Genomic DNA, 14651 nt, shown 5'->3' on the forward strand with positions numbered 1-14651 from the left:
CAGTTTCAGAGGGTGCTGGCACTGACAATCGCTGCTGCGGGCATGGACCCGTGCAATTTTGGGACCCACTCCTTTAGGATAGGGGCTGCTACTGAGGCTACAGCCAGGGGTCAGAGTGCAGAGGAAGTGAAACAGTTGGGACGATGGTCCTCGAATTGCTTCAAAAGGTATGTGCGATTGCACATGTTGTAAGTCAATTGACATGCACTCACGCTTCTTGTCTTTTGTTTGAATTACAGTTTCGCGAGCATATCATGCGGGGCGGAATTTGCAGTCGACCCAGTACCAGGAGACCAGCGATCATGGATCACCGTCTGAGGAGAGAGTGGTGTGGGTCGTGGGCCACTCATACGTGAGGCGGGCCGGGGACGTATTCAAAGCAGGTGACGCGACTCGCGCAGCAGGGGAATACGGTACAGAGTGGCCTTCCACGGAAGGGGCGGGCTCTGTATTGACCAATTCGAATCTTTTATTGAGGGTCTCTTAGGGCGGCAGAGGTCACCGCCATCTGTAGTCATAGTACACCTGGGGGGCAATGACTTGGTGACTCTGGGTAGACGTGTATTGTTCGAGCAAGTTTTGTCTGCCGTTAGCTGGTTGGCAAAAAGAATCCCGGGGTGCACGATTGCCTGGTCCCACATGATTCCCAGGAAAGTATGGTGGGGGGCCTTTTGGTGTCAGCACTGAACCATTCGGTGAAGAAGGTTAACAATAAAATTGGTAGATTGTTTCTCTCTGCGCAGTTGCACAGTATTCCTCATGGGTGTATTCGGGGTGATCACATGTATCTGAATGATGGGGTTCACCTGTCCCGGGAGGGGAATGTTTTACTCATAGGAGACTTCATAGCATGGCTAAGGGGTTTGAGGAAGCATGACCTTTAGGAGGAGTCTGAGGGGGCCGGATAGCCGGTCAACTATCCGGCCTGTGGCGGTAAGGTCATGATCGGTAAGCAGTAATTTCAAGGTCCCTAGAGAGGGGCACCACCCACTATGGATGGGAGCGCCCGGGGGGAGGCGGCCATTGGCCCCTCCCACTGAGAGGCGGAACCCACTAAGGGACAGCCATAGGCCTCTTCCAGGGGAGGAGGCGGCTATATGCCCCTCCTACGAATTTCCCGGGGCCCGGATATCCGCGACGGCGGATAGAGAGTGTGGGGATGGGGGGGAATCCACGCTGTCCTTCCTACAGATACCTCACACGGGAGCTCGGACGACTTTTAAGATAGCGTCGAGCGGAAAGGGGGGCCCCCAACAAGACAAGGGAAATTGCAGTTGGCAATGAGGGTACAGTCCTCTGCGCATGCGTCATTCACACCGTGAGGGCGACAGTTTTGGTAGTAGGGATCTGACACCGGTTAAGACCTTGCCGTTGGCCCTTAATGCTAGGAAGTACAATTTTAATTTAGAATGTATGCATTTGCAGGATGTTAGAAACCTTTGTATTAGAGATTTGTTAAGGTTAGCCAAAGAACATGTCTTCATCGAAATGTAATAAATGTAAAATTGTACATGATTATGAAACTTTTATTTAATGTTTTAAATTTTGTTTCATATTTTAATAAATACGGCCGGGAGGGTGACTCCCTCCCGCCTTCCAAAAGTTCAGAACTGCGTCTGACTTCCCATCCTTGGGGATTGTGTTGGGAGGGGGTGACGGGCATCCCGGCCATACTTCCTTGTGTACCTACAACCCCTGATGTAAAGAAGACTTCTTCTGGCAGACAATGCACAAGTGTCCCTACTCAGATTAAGACCCATATTTACTCCACCTTGCAACATCTCAGCATTGTAAGTGCACACTGGCTGAAAGGGACAAGGGGCAGTAAAACCTAAGCTGCAGAGGTGACTCTCTCACAATGCAGTACACAGACACATAAATCTGAGCTAATCAACATTGACTACAAAGTGGTACAAACTGCATCACTTCCACTACTGAGCTGAGGACACAACCGGTGCCGCTTGTGTATAGAAATGGGCCATTCATATTTGGCATAGCTTTAAACTGTGAGATGATAATGTACTACTAGAACGTCACATCTGTGATGTTGTACAAATAATCACTATACAGCTTCTCCCCAGCTTCTCCCCTAAACAGTCAGAATGGACATAGTCATTCAGTCTGCTAGTTAACTCATCCAATGCATGACCATACTTAAAAAACACATTTAACAGTGTTAGACCTGACATATCTTGGCGTGATTACCCGTGACTTTTTGCCGCTACCTCCTTGGTTTTTAGGTGCTTTGGATACTTTGCCAAGTGTTCCCTATGTAGAGTGTAATGGTAATTGGTTGGCCATGATCGGTATGTTTGCCTTACTAGTAAAGTCCCTAGTGATTGGCACTGTATGTGAAAGGGCTAGTAATGCATAGGCGCTCAGGGAAGGGAACTCAGGCCTTCAGTGGAGTGCCTGCGCGCAGAGTGCTGAGTTAGCATGATGTCCTGACAAGTGTAACCACTTGTCATGCCTTACTTGCCCTTTTGCGTACACAGTGGGCACCCCTGTGGTAGGTCCTAGGTAACCCCTGGGCAGGGTGCAGGTAAGTAAATGGCAGGACTTATACTGAGGTGTGTGTTCTGTTCTGACAGTGAAAAACACTCCATTTGTTTTTTACTGGTGAAAGGCCATTCTGCTCATAGGACAGAATGGGGAGGCTGGGTATTGTATTTTGTCGGCCTAGTTTCTTGTAAGTTATAATGGAGAGGTGAGGTTTAGCATGTATGAACTCACATTGTCTTAACACATCTTTCTATGAATGTGGTTTTGTCACTGTGTGTTCAGAAACCACTATTTTAGAAAGTGGCTGAGTTGTGTGCTTTAAGCATTTCTGTGTGTCTCTGCTGAATTTAGATTAAATGTCTGTATCTGAGAGGTGCAAGGAGCTGGGAGAGGTCTTGACCCAGGGAGGGGTTGAGATGGCACCAGGCTGAGGTGAAGCCCGGGAGGTGAAAAGGCCTGGGCTGGTGCTATAAAGCAATTGACCCATCTCCTGCTGAGTGATTAAGGATCCAGACCCCAAGTTGCAAAGGGAGAAAAGTGACACTGGGATAGTGATACCCAGAACGGATTTAAGCAGGGATCAGGGACCCCTGATCCCAACAAACTTCAAAAACATTGGGGGGTATAACTATGAGAGGTAAAGTCGCTGAACGTGGGAATGAAACAGAAATGGATTGAGACTGAAAAGGCTTGGACACGTTTTTGTGGTCAAGAGGAACCGCTGCTAAAGAAGGAGTAACTGAAGAGACTGCTGGTGAAAGACTAATCCTTGCTTTGTGATCTGAGGCTGGTCTAAAGTTTGCTCCAACTAAGGAAGTGGCTACTGGGACAGTGCTTGTAGGTGCTGGCCCCCCCTGCTTGAAGAAGACTGTGCTTTGTGCTGTGTCTTGTAACCCCGAAGGCCTGAGGTCAGCTGGCTCCGTGTTTGGAAACACAAGAACATGAAAGTTTCCGTAGTAGTAAGTATCAAGTGGCGCGGTGGGCGCGTGTTGTGGCAGCTTGAGACCCTCAAATGGTGAGTCCTCTGATCTTGGACACACGGAAGAGAAGTGTTAGACTTGGCGTCTTTTGGCATGTTTCCCCTGACTTTTTGCTTTCTGACCTCCTTTTTTGACTCTGTTTGCTGATGTGATGATTCTGCGCACTTTCCTCCCTGCTGACTAGTAGTAAAATGCAAGTGCCCCAGTATAAAATGTGTTATGGATTGGTGTTTCCGTGATTGGCCTATTTGATCTATGTGTCAGTCCCCAGTAAAGTACACTGCGAGTGCCAGGGCCTATAGATCAAAAGCTGTTGATGGGCTGCAGCACTGCATTGTGCCACCCACGCAAACAGCCCGTAAAGTGTAACTCTGGCCTGCCATTGCAGAGCCTGTGCGCAGCCTGGGGCTGCCATGTCGACTTGGCAAGGGCACACACTTGCAAGTCCCTAAACCTTCTCTTTTCTACATGTGAGATGCCCCTCTGGTAGGCCCAAGGTACCCCCATGGGCAGGGTGCATTGTATCTGAAAGGTAGGACATTCCTTGGTGTGTGTGCATGTTCTGAGAGTTAATTACAGCCTACTTCGTTTTTCCCTATTGCAAGGCTCTCTTTTCCCCATAGGCCAGAATGGGCAGTTTGATTATTACATCTTAGAATACTAACTGAACCAGGGAACATGGTAGAAAATCGAGTTTAGTATGCGTGAACTCAGAATGATAAAATACATCTTTTAGTGAAGTTGGTTTTAACATTCTTGGTTTAAAAATACCACTTTTAGAATGTAGGTATTTTTTTGTCTAACCATCCAAGCCTGCCTATGCTAGGTTGTGTATTCCTTGTCTTGAGTTTGAGTGACAGCGGCTGGGGGGTTTCAGGAGACAGGGTGAGTTAGCACTGGGCTGAATAACAAGATCTACATGTAGCTGGGTGGGAAGGGTTGCACCCGGGACCTGAATAGGGCTGTGCCTTCCCTCCACAATGCTGGCTCCACCTCCTGTGGTGCGTCTGAGGTCCCTGGCTGACACTGTGAAAGGACAGAAGTCTTGTCAACAAAGTCCTCCAAGACTGACCAGAACTGGTTTGGACTATGCAAAGGCCTCTCTGCCTTCAGAGAACAAAGAGACATTGCGGAGAAAAAGGGGGACCCAGACCACACTATATACTTAATTATTAAAACACCAAAATATTGAAACAATAATAGCATATAACATAATAAATCGATATAAAAAATACTGTGGTCATTTTTATCGATTTTCAAAATATCGCACATTGATCAAAAACATACACTACTTACAAAATATCGACTACAAACATATCGACCACACAAATATTGTTATTTTAAATATATCAACTACACAAAACCAGAGGAAACATTAAAATTAAACTGCATAAATACAAATAAAAACCTAAAAATACATTGCAAATCAAAAGAAAATTCAAACAAAAATAACATGACAAAATATTAAAATAAATAAAACAGTATTAACAGCATTTATACATATCAACTTTACTAACATAAAGTGCATTTCTTTCATTTTAGATATATAATATAACATGTAAACAAAAATCTTTAAACATAAATACCAAAAAAAAAAAAACTAACTCTTAATTAGCATTTTCCATATAAGGAAAACAACTTCCAAAACAATTAAAAAAAATACAAATTAACCAATAGAAACACACAAGTTTAAAACTGACCAATAAAATTGAACTAACAATATATTAAACGCTACATAAACTGATAAAGCTTACTCTTATTTCCCACCCAAAATGAAGAAAGATGAAGAAGGAGAAACTCTGCAGAAATTGTACAGAATAAGATCAGCATACAAAAACTACCAAAAATCTACCAAAAGTAAGTAAACTAAAATATACTAAATAAGACTGAAAGTAAAGCTCTTTAAACAATAACATGACAAATTGATATCTTTATTCCATTTTATATTACCACTACAGACAACTCTAAAGAAAACTAACAAACTACAGAAAACACCATACAAAAGATACAACTAACAAAGTAAGTATTTTCCAAAATGTAATAAACAAAGCTGTAAAGCACACACCCAAGCCCAAAACCCATCCTAAATACTGTCCCCACCCCATATAAAATTGTTGTGAAGAAATAATAAAATAAACTTGCTTTTTATTTCAGACAAAGAAACCACAGAAGAACATTCCACACCTAAATAATAAACATAATCAATTTCAACAACATAAAGACAAACGTTGTAAGTATGCTTTAACAAAATGTATATTTTAAACAATAATATATATTCAGCAACATATTTATTAATTCTTATATACATTTATAATACATTTTTCAACATCAAAATGACTGAAGGAGAACGACTTATAAATCCCAGAAAATAAAAATGTTATTATGTAATACGGGATATGTTTCTCCAAAAAGAGAGAGTTACCCAGGGTAACCAGAAAGGACCAGGAATGGCAAGACAATATAAAAAGTTTTCCTTTCTGTGTTCTTTAATGCTAAAATGACAAATATATTCAAAGTACTGTGAACCAAAGGAAATCTCTTTACAATACAAATGTAGCAACACGTAAATCAATATTCTTCTTTTATTTATTATATTATTGGCATCATTATAAAAGTAATACAAAAAGAATACAATCCTTAATGCAATTAAAAACATTTATGATAACACATCATTACAAACAATCAATAAAATCAAACAAGAACATTTTTCAGAATTATGTGGTATTTTTTACATTGCTTCTTTCAATAATTGTAGACATTTAGGGTCCATTAGGATGTCAGGCGGTGGCACCACCTCGGTGTTGGCGGACGGGAAAAACCTTTTTCCGCCCGTGAGCAGCGGTACTCACCTCCGCCATATTAGTATAGCAAAACATAGGTCATTTCCCGTCTGCCGCGGAGCGGCGAGCACCGCCATCAAAGTGCGCCCGCCACCGCGGCAGCGGGAGCGAATGGAGACTCACGGACGTGTGGAATGACTTCCACCCCGTTCCACAAATTAGGATGGGCCAAACAGGCAGACGCACTACAGCGGGGACACGGCCCAACCAGACACGACGGAAACGCGATTGCAGAATCCCGGTCCTCTCCACCCGGTCATGAACACCATGGACCCAGCTTTGCATATGCATCCAGTGATGTACCTGCTACAGCATTACCATCAAATGGGCCGCCGCGGACACCGCCGCAGGTACGCAACTACCCAAATACAACACACAACACACGGGCTGGCACAGAGTCCAATTCTAACACAGACACTCTGCTGGGGATCACAATACATCCACAAGGGCATCCACACATAACCCACCTGCCACCAAGTCACCCCTCTGCATTCAAGATACACATCGACCGCAAACTAGTAGCAACATCCCGTTCCAGGTCGCGTCACTGCCACGGTCAACACATGCACACAATGCAGAAGGCAGGGTCACTCCAAGACATGGGCAGGGCACAGAGGCCACAGGGACACACCACCCCTAAACACACATCAATACATCCCATCAAGTCACAGGCCAGGTGCCCATCCTGTGCACCCCCATGCACAGCAACAAGCAACAAGCAAGCACAATACACACCCTGCACCACACAACAAACAACCAGGGAGAATGCCACTGCAGGAGTGGCTGACAAGGAACACACAACACCAGTGCCTCACACACTGAAGGCTGTCAATACCTCCCAGCACATACACACACAAACAAACTCACACCCTGGGTGTCTTCACAAACAGAACACACACACAAGAAAGCCTGAGCAGATGCCTGACCAAAAACTACACACAAACACCACAGGAACACACACATAACCCCAACAGAAACAAACATACCCTGTCAGCCAAACTGTGGAAAGGCAATGGGAGCACAGACACAACATGACTGCACAACATCCTCACTGAAGAACAAAACACACACACAACATACCACAAATCATACAAGAAGTGCACCTGCACAGACCTAAACTGCTACATCAAACCAACCACAGATGCACATGAAAGCACAAATCAACAAACACCATAGGACATAAGGGAATGCACATCAGGCAATGCCAAGCCCACATACACACATCACTGTATGCACAACAAACAGTGTGTGCACAACAAGCATAACAGCTACACACAGACATGACTGACACAACCTTAACACACACACACCACAAATCTGCACAGCACAAATACAATAGCACACCCAGGAAGTAAAGCAATACCACAACCAACACACATACATTCAATACAACAACAACAGGATGCACCACTCTGGGATACAAGAGAAGAACCATCTACACCAGAGCACTGAGCAACACACACAGCTCAAGTGCACATGGGCAATTCTCACTGATACATAGCTCAAGAACATCACACATAAACCATTGGGGCAATGTCCAGAGTGGAACATCACTCTTGGCCCAAGAACTGCACCACAAGGCACAGTCTCACAAATGAAGTGATGGGGATGCACATACACAGGGAAACAAAGGGGACTGCTGACCTCAAAGTCAACCGACTTGCATGTCAGTTATAGACATGTAAGGGGTGTACCATACACAAATAGAGGGAGTGCAGACCCACAATGGCTAGGCACAAGTGGCACACATAGGTGAGGGCATTACACCACACACTTCAAAGATAAGGGCGTACTGACACCCCAATCCCGAATGCACAGCTGAATTCTTGATGCATAAACACAGATACCATAGATTTGTCCATATTTCTCCAATTTGTTATTCCATGTAATCCAAACACTTTCATGAATTAATTTCTTGTTCTCTTATCGCATTAGAGACATTTACGGTTTCAATGTATTCTAAAAGCAGCAGACATGCCAATCCAGGCCTTATTCTGAAGCTCGAAGTGTACGTAAAATATCCACAACAGATGCTCCTTTTAACCCAATGCATTTCGGGCCTTTCTTGGCCCTTCGTCAGGGGTTCTCTACAAATGCAAAACATCAATATTAGATTGTGTATTTAAACTGCCAATAACATTTCGAATGTTATATTTAGTATGAAAAAGTCCATGCCTTATATTACAGCTCAACCCATAATCAACGTTTTCCCCCTAGATACGTGGCCACATATAACCACTGAATAAATCCCCAGGCAAACCTCTCACCTATTCTTTAGCCTTCTCTTGTGTACTCCCCATTTCTATCTCAGGGATCCCCCACTGATCGCTTACCATGTGCTTAAAATGAACCCCTCTCCCGATGTACTTGTTAACCATCATCATACTAAATATAACATTTGAAATGTTATTGGCAGTTCAAAAGCATCCAATGACCGCCTCCGCAGTGGCGGATCATGCCTCCCGCGATTTTCAAAACTGCATCATGCCACCGCAATCATCACCCCCACTGGCTGCAAGCAAGGCTCCATGGCAGTGTCGTACCACCATGGCCAGGCGGTAACTACCGCGATTTGGGTGGCAGAGCAAGCCCACCGCCATCTACCCATGTCTCCATGCCAATGGCTACCGCACTTGTGAAGGGGGTGGTGCTGGTGTCGCACCGCCGTTGCCAGGCGGTAGCTCCCGCGATTTGTGGGGCGGAGCATGCCCACCGCCATCTACCCATGTCTCCATGCCAATGGCTACCGCACTTGTGAAGGGGGTGGTGCTGGTGTCACACCGCCGTTGCCAGGCGGTAGCTTCCGCAATTTGGGTGGCGGAGCATGCCCACCGCCATCTACCTATGTCTCCATGCCAATGGCTACCGCACTTGTGAAGCGGGGGGTGCTGGTGTCGCACCTCCGTTGCCAGGCGGTAGCTACCGCGATTTTGCGCACATGCAATAGCAATGTCCATCGTGAACACTGCATCAGTGCACAGCAGCAACATGGTTAAGGGAACATCATTGTGCACACAATGCCATTATACAATATATTTCACAGGTGGTCGCATGTTACGTGTGACGCACATTGGTCGGTAGTCCCTGCCATGCCACTTATGCATTTGATGTTTGATGATGCTTCACAGTGTTAAGCTGTTGTCAATAATGTGTGACAAATAAATGTGCTGTGGGTCAGTGCTGACCTTGGCAAGGCTTGTCTCACTGTATGGTGTTGTTACTTACTTGTGCTATCACATCAGCTCATGCACACAAGTGACAGTTTTCCAGCTACTGTGATCCTTGGGCTGTAGATGTGTGCCAAGTTCACATGATGCATTCAGGTGTGACAGGTACCAGAGAAGGGTATGAGTCAGTCATGGTCATTTCACACACTTTTGTGGATTGTACGGTACAAGGTGTGCACATGTGGAATGTGGGGTTCTATATGTGTGCATTCCCATTTACCTATGTGTTGTTAGTGGCACTTGTGTATTGTAAATGGAGAGGTGTGCCCTCTGTGTGTCTCAACTGTCTATCCATGTAACCTGGTGTGCCATGCACCTCTATCCTGCTCAGGTGTGGGACAGGGGCATGGTGGGAGTGGTAATGCAGGCCTCCCACCCCCAAACAAGCCTCCCAAGCAAGATGGCTACCTACCTGTAAGTTTGTTTGGTGAACAATGCAATGGCTGACACATGCTCCTGGGTGGGGGAGGCCTCTATCCTGCTCACGTGTGAGACAGGGGGCATGGTGGGAGTGGTAGTGCAGGTCTCCCACCCCCAAACAGGGCCTCCCAAGCAAGATGGCTACCTACCTGTAAGTTTGTTTGGTGGACAATGCAATGGATGACACATGCTCCCGGGTGGGGGAGGCCTCTATCCTGCTCAGGTGTGGGACAGGGGGCATGGTGGCAGTGGTAGTGCAGGCCTCCCAACCCCAGACAGGGCCTCCCAAGCAAGATGACTACCTACCTGTTAGTTGATAGTGGAAAATGCAATGGTATTTGGGTTGTGCAAGGACGTACATATCAGTGTGTTGGTTAACATTTGTTTGTACTTATCAGCCTCCACTCCCCCGAATACTCCTGTGAGACTCTCAGGATGTAGTATGGCAAGCACCTTCTCCTCCCATGGTGTGAATTGTTTTGGTGGAAAGGGAGGGCCACCGCTAGTCCTGTCCGCCAGCTCCCGGTTCTGGCGTCTCCTCTCTTTGACAACCCTCTTGAGACCATGCCACCGCTTCATGATCTCCTTCTTGGATTGTGGGGTGGTCCCTACGGCATTGACCCTTTGTGCTATTCTTTCCAACATTTGTGTCCTTGTGGCTAATGGTGTCTGTTGGACCAGGCTACCAAACAGTTGTGGTTACACTGTCACTATCTCATTAACCATGACTGTCAACTCACTCTCTGTGAATTTTGGCATTTTATGTGCTGCCATGGTGCGTGGTGTTTGAAGTGTTTGTGGGTGCAGGGGTGTGTGGTGTGTGTGGTGTTGATGTGTGAGGTGTGTTGTGTGCTGGGGGATTGTTGGTGCTGGTGTGATGGTGGTAGTGGTGGTGATGGTGTGTTTGCCTCTCCTGTCAGATGTGGTGAATGACCTTCTCTTCTGGAGTGTTTGCAAAGGATTGTGGTCAGTAAAGGGGCTGGTTTCATACTCAGCTATGTGGTCAGGTGTGTTGTGGGTGTTGTCCTGGGAATTGTATGGTTTATTTTGGCATTTGTTTTCTCATTGGAATGTGTTTTGTGTATTTGGAGTGCATGGCTACTCTGATTTGTGCTAAGTTTGGCATTGTTGCGGTATTTTGGCATCGTTCGCCATGTTTTTCATGTTCCGTCCACTGTGGTGGCTATGCTGCTGTTCTTCCGCTGTCTCTCCCATTCACTCCTGTGTACGACCGCGCCGGTCGGAAACAGCGGAACGTACCGCGGGACCATCGGGGATCTCCTAATTTCCCGTGCTGTGTCTCCGCTTTGCTTGCGGTGGGGTGTACCTTTCCCGACCGCCACAGTCGGTTTTTGTACATCACTGCCCGCGTCGGGCGGATTTTGTTAGCCTGCTACCGCTGAGGTTGGTCTTTTTTGTCAGGTGATCCTAATTTGACCGCCGGATTATTCGCAGCCCCGGCGGATGGCTGTTTCCCGCCTCCAAGCGGTCGGGGCAGTTTTCCACCTGCTATCCTAATGGGGCCCTAAGTCTAATGAATCTCATACAATTATCATCACATTATCTCATTGACCATAACTGTCAACTCACTCTCTGTGAATTTGGGCATTTTATGTGCTGCCATGGTGCGTGGTGTTTGAAGTGTTTGTGGGTGCAGGGGTGTGTGGTGTGTGTGGTGTTGATGTGTAAGGTGTGTTGTGTGCTGGGGGATTGTTGGTGCTGGTGGTAGTGATGGTGGTAGTGGTGGTGGCGGTGTGTGTGCTGTGTTGTTTTGCCTCTCCTGTCAGATGTGGTGTATGACCTTCTCTACTGGAGTGTTGCAAAGGATTGTGGTCAGTAAAGGGGCTGGTTTCATACTTAGCTGTGTGGTCAGGTGTGTTGTGGGTGTTGTCCTGCGAATTGTATGTTTTTTTTGCCATTTATTTTCTCATTGGAATGTGGAAAGGGGCGACCATTCGGTCCCCCCGAACGTATGGCGGAGTACCACGATCCCCCCGGGAAGCCATCTTGGGGCGGGAGGCGAGTCTCGGCTGGTATGCCCGAAGCGGCGTAGCAGGGGCGCGCCTTTTTCCCGCCCTAGAGTGGGCTGGCCTAGACACTGACGCGGCCGGCCACGCCCCTGGGGCAGGCAGGGGCGGGTTTACGCCCGCCCTGAAGACGGATAAAAGAAGCAACAAGCCAAGGTAGCATCCTCTTGTTCCTGTGCTCTGAAGCTGCACCACCTCGCTGCACGTGAGCTCGAGACGGAACGAAGAGCCAATTTTGAGCGTTGTAATCTTTCTTGTTTGTTTTGCAGATACTCTGTCGGAGAATGCCCAAGAAAGCGGGAAAGCGAATGACTACCGACCAGATGCTGCGTGTTCTTATGAAAGAGGTGACCGACCTAAAGAAGCGAATGGCGGATAAAGACGAGGAAGGGGGACCGAAACGTCCTTTGGCAGGAGCAGCTCCAGGAGGAAAAGGCAAGAGGCCCAGAAGGGGAGCAGCTGGGGGAGACATCCTGGTTCCCTGTACCCCACTCGAAGAACCAACTCCCGTGCCGGAGGGGGGGAATCCGATTCCCGTGGTGGTCACCCCCGTGTCCGGGGAAGATATGCCGCCCGAGCTGGCAGCACAATTAGCAGCGTGGTTGGGTAAAGGTAGCAAGGGCGCCACGGCTGACGACGCGCAGGTGTTGATGAAGCAACTGCGTGAAACAAGGGAAGCGACGAAGGCACCATCGCCGGCTGCGGCAGTAGAGAAACCACCTGGGACAGGTCCAGTCGCAGATACAGCTTCCGGTTCAGGTAAGCGGCCATTGCCGATTGCGAGGGATGAGTCTGCACCCTCTCGAAGGGAAAAGTTGGGTCAACATGTCCCTCTGGCTATCAAAGAGAAGATATGGGCAGAGGAGTATATAAACATCTTCTCGTTGCTTACCGATCATTATGAGATGGAGCATGTTAAGAGCCAGAAGGAGCTCATGCATCCGAGTGTTTGGCGCGCAAAGATGGCCGCCTTTAAGGTAAATGAAAACATTGGCAATTGGGGCAAAGCATGGGGGATTTTTACATCCATCATGGGTGAACGTAGTCCCGAATTGCTGTCCGAATTGCCGATTTATCAGTCACGGATCATGGGGTATTCTGTATCACACGAGGGCAATCACTGGTTCTGTTACGATAATATTTTCAGAAAAGCGAAAGAACATGATAAAAACTTAACTTGGGATTGTTATGATTCTGTGTCTTGGTCCAAAATGGAAGATACTGGTATGTTGAAGTTGCCATTGGTAGGGAGTAGCGTGGGTGAATCCTCCCGCCAATATGCTGGGACGCCCTTTCGATCAAGTACGAGTAACGACAACCACTCGAGGCCAATCGGCAACGCAGGAAAAAGGGGGATTTGTTGGAACTTTAACAGGGGTAAATGTACCAGGCCCCAGGGGTCATGCAAATTTAGGCACGAATGTGGTGGGTGTGGGCAATCATCCCATCCTGAGTCCATGTGCAGAGCCAAAACGGGTGATAACGGGGGTAGAGGAGGCGCCAAACAGGTCTGACATAGTCCGAGGGGCGCCTTTACCTACTCCGATTGATACCATGGCAATGATTCCCTGGCTCAGCGAATACCCGGATCACGCTTCCGCTGGGGTGTTGCGGAACGGGTTTTCATATGGTTTCCGCATCCCAGTGGGGGGGTTTCAGGGTGTAGCGAAATGTAAAAACCAGATATCGGTCTTGCAGCATACGACCGTGGTACAGGAAAAGATCGGGAAAGAGGTTACTCGAGGTCGAGTCGCCGGTCCATTTAATGTGCCACCAGTTGCTAACTTTGTTTGTTCCCCTTTAGGGGTGGTCCCCAAGAAGGACCCGGGTGAGTTTCGGCTGATACATAATTTATCAGCCCCACGTGGTCTTTCCGTAAACGATGCGATAGACCCGGAAGTGTGTTCGGTGCGGTACGCATCCTTCGATGAGGCCGTGGCCATATTGAATCACCTGGGGCCCGGTGCGCTGATGGCAAAATCTGATATCGAGTCAGCGTTCCGGTTGCTCCCGGTACATCCAGACGATCAGCGTCTCCTTGGTTTCATGTTTCAGGGTCACTATTACATGGATAGGTGTATGCCAATGGGGTGCTCTATATCTTGTGCCTATTTTGAAAAGTTCAGTTGTTTCCTGCAATGGGTCTTCACAAGGAAGACGGGGTTTCGACATGTTATGCATTACCTCGATGACTTTTTGTTTCTGGGGGCAGCCGGGGATCCGGAATGTGGACAGGCTTTGACTGAATTTTGTGTCCTGATGAATCAGTTTGGTGTGCCATTGGCACCAGGTAAGACTGTGGGTCCCTCGACTTGCCTCGAGTTTCTGGGGATCGAGCTCGACTCGGAAGAAGGTTGTTTTCGTTTACCAGGAGACAAAGTGTTAAGATTCAGGGCATGCCTGCAAACGTGTATAAGTGAGTCTAAGGTTAAGCTACATCAATTACAACAATTGGTGGGACAGTTGAATTTTGCCCTACGAGTAATACCGATGGCCCGCCCCTTTTCCCGCTCGATCGCTCAAGCCATGGTCGGCCTGAAGGAGGGTCATCATCGCACAAGGCTCTCGGCAGAGGTTCGCCAGGACATGCGCATTTGGTTGGCATTTCTGGCGGATTTCAATGGTCGAATTGTCTGGAACAAACCGGCGGTGTCC

At 47.4% G+C, this 14651-nt stretch overlaps 1 protein-coding gene across 1 annotated transcript in view; it reads right to left on the reverse strand.

The window, feature by feature from the left end:
• The window catches only part of LOC147701383 (trypsin-3-like), a 349865-nt gene that overhangs the window by 187214 nt on the left and 148000 nt on the right, over positions 1-14651 (reverse strand). The window lies entirely within an intron of this gene.

The sequence above is a fragment of the Lissotriton vulgaris genome, chromosome 7 (assembly GCF_964263255.1).
Source record: "Lissotriton vulgaris chromosome 7, aLisVul1.2, whole genome shotgun sequence".
Lineage (NCBI taxonomy): Eukaryota > Metazoa > Chordata > Amphibia > Caudata > Salamandridae > Lissotriton > Lissotriton vulgaris.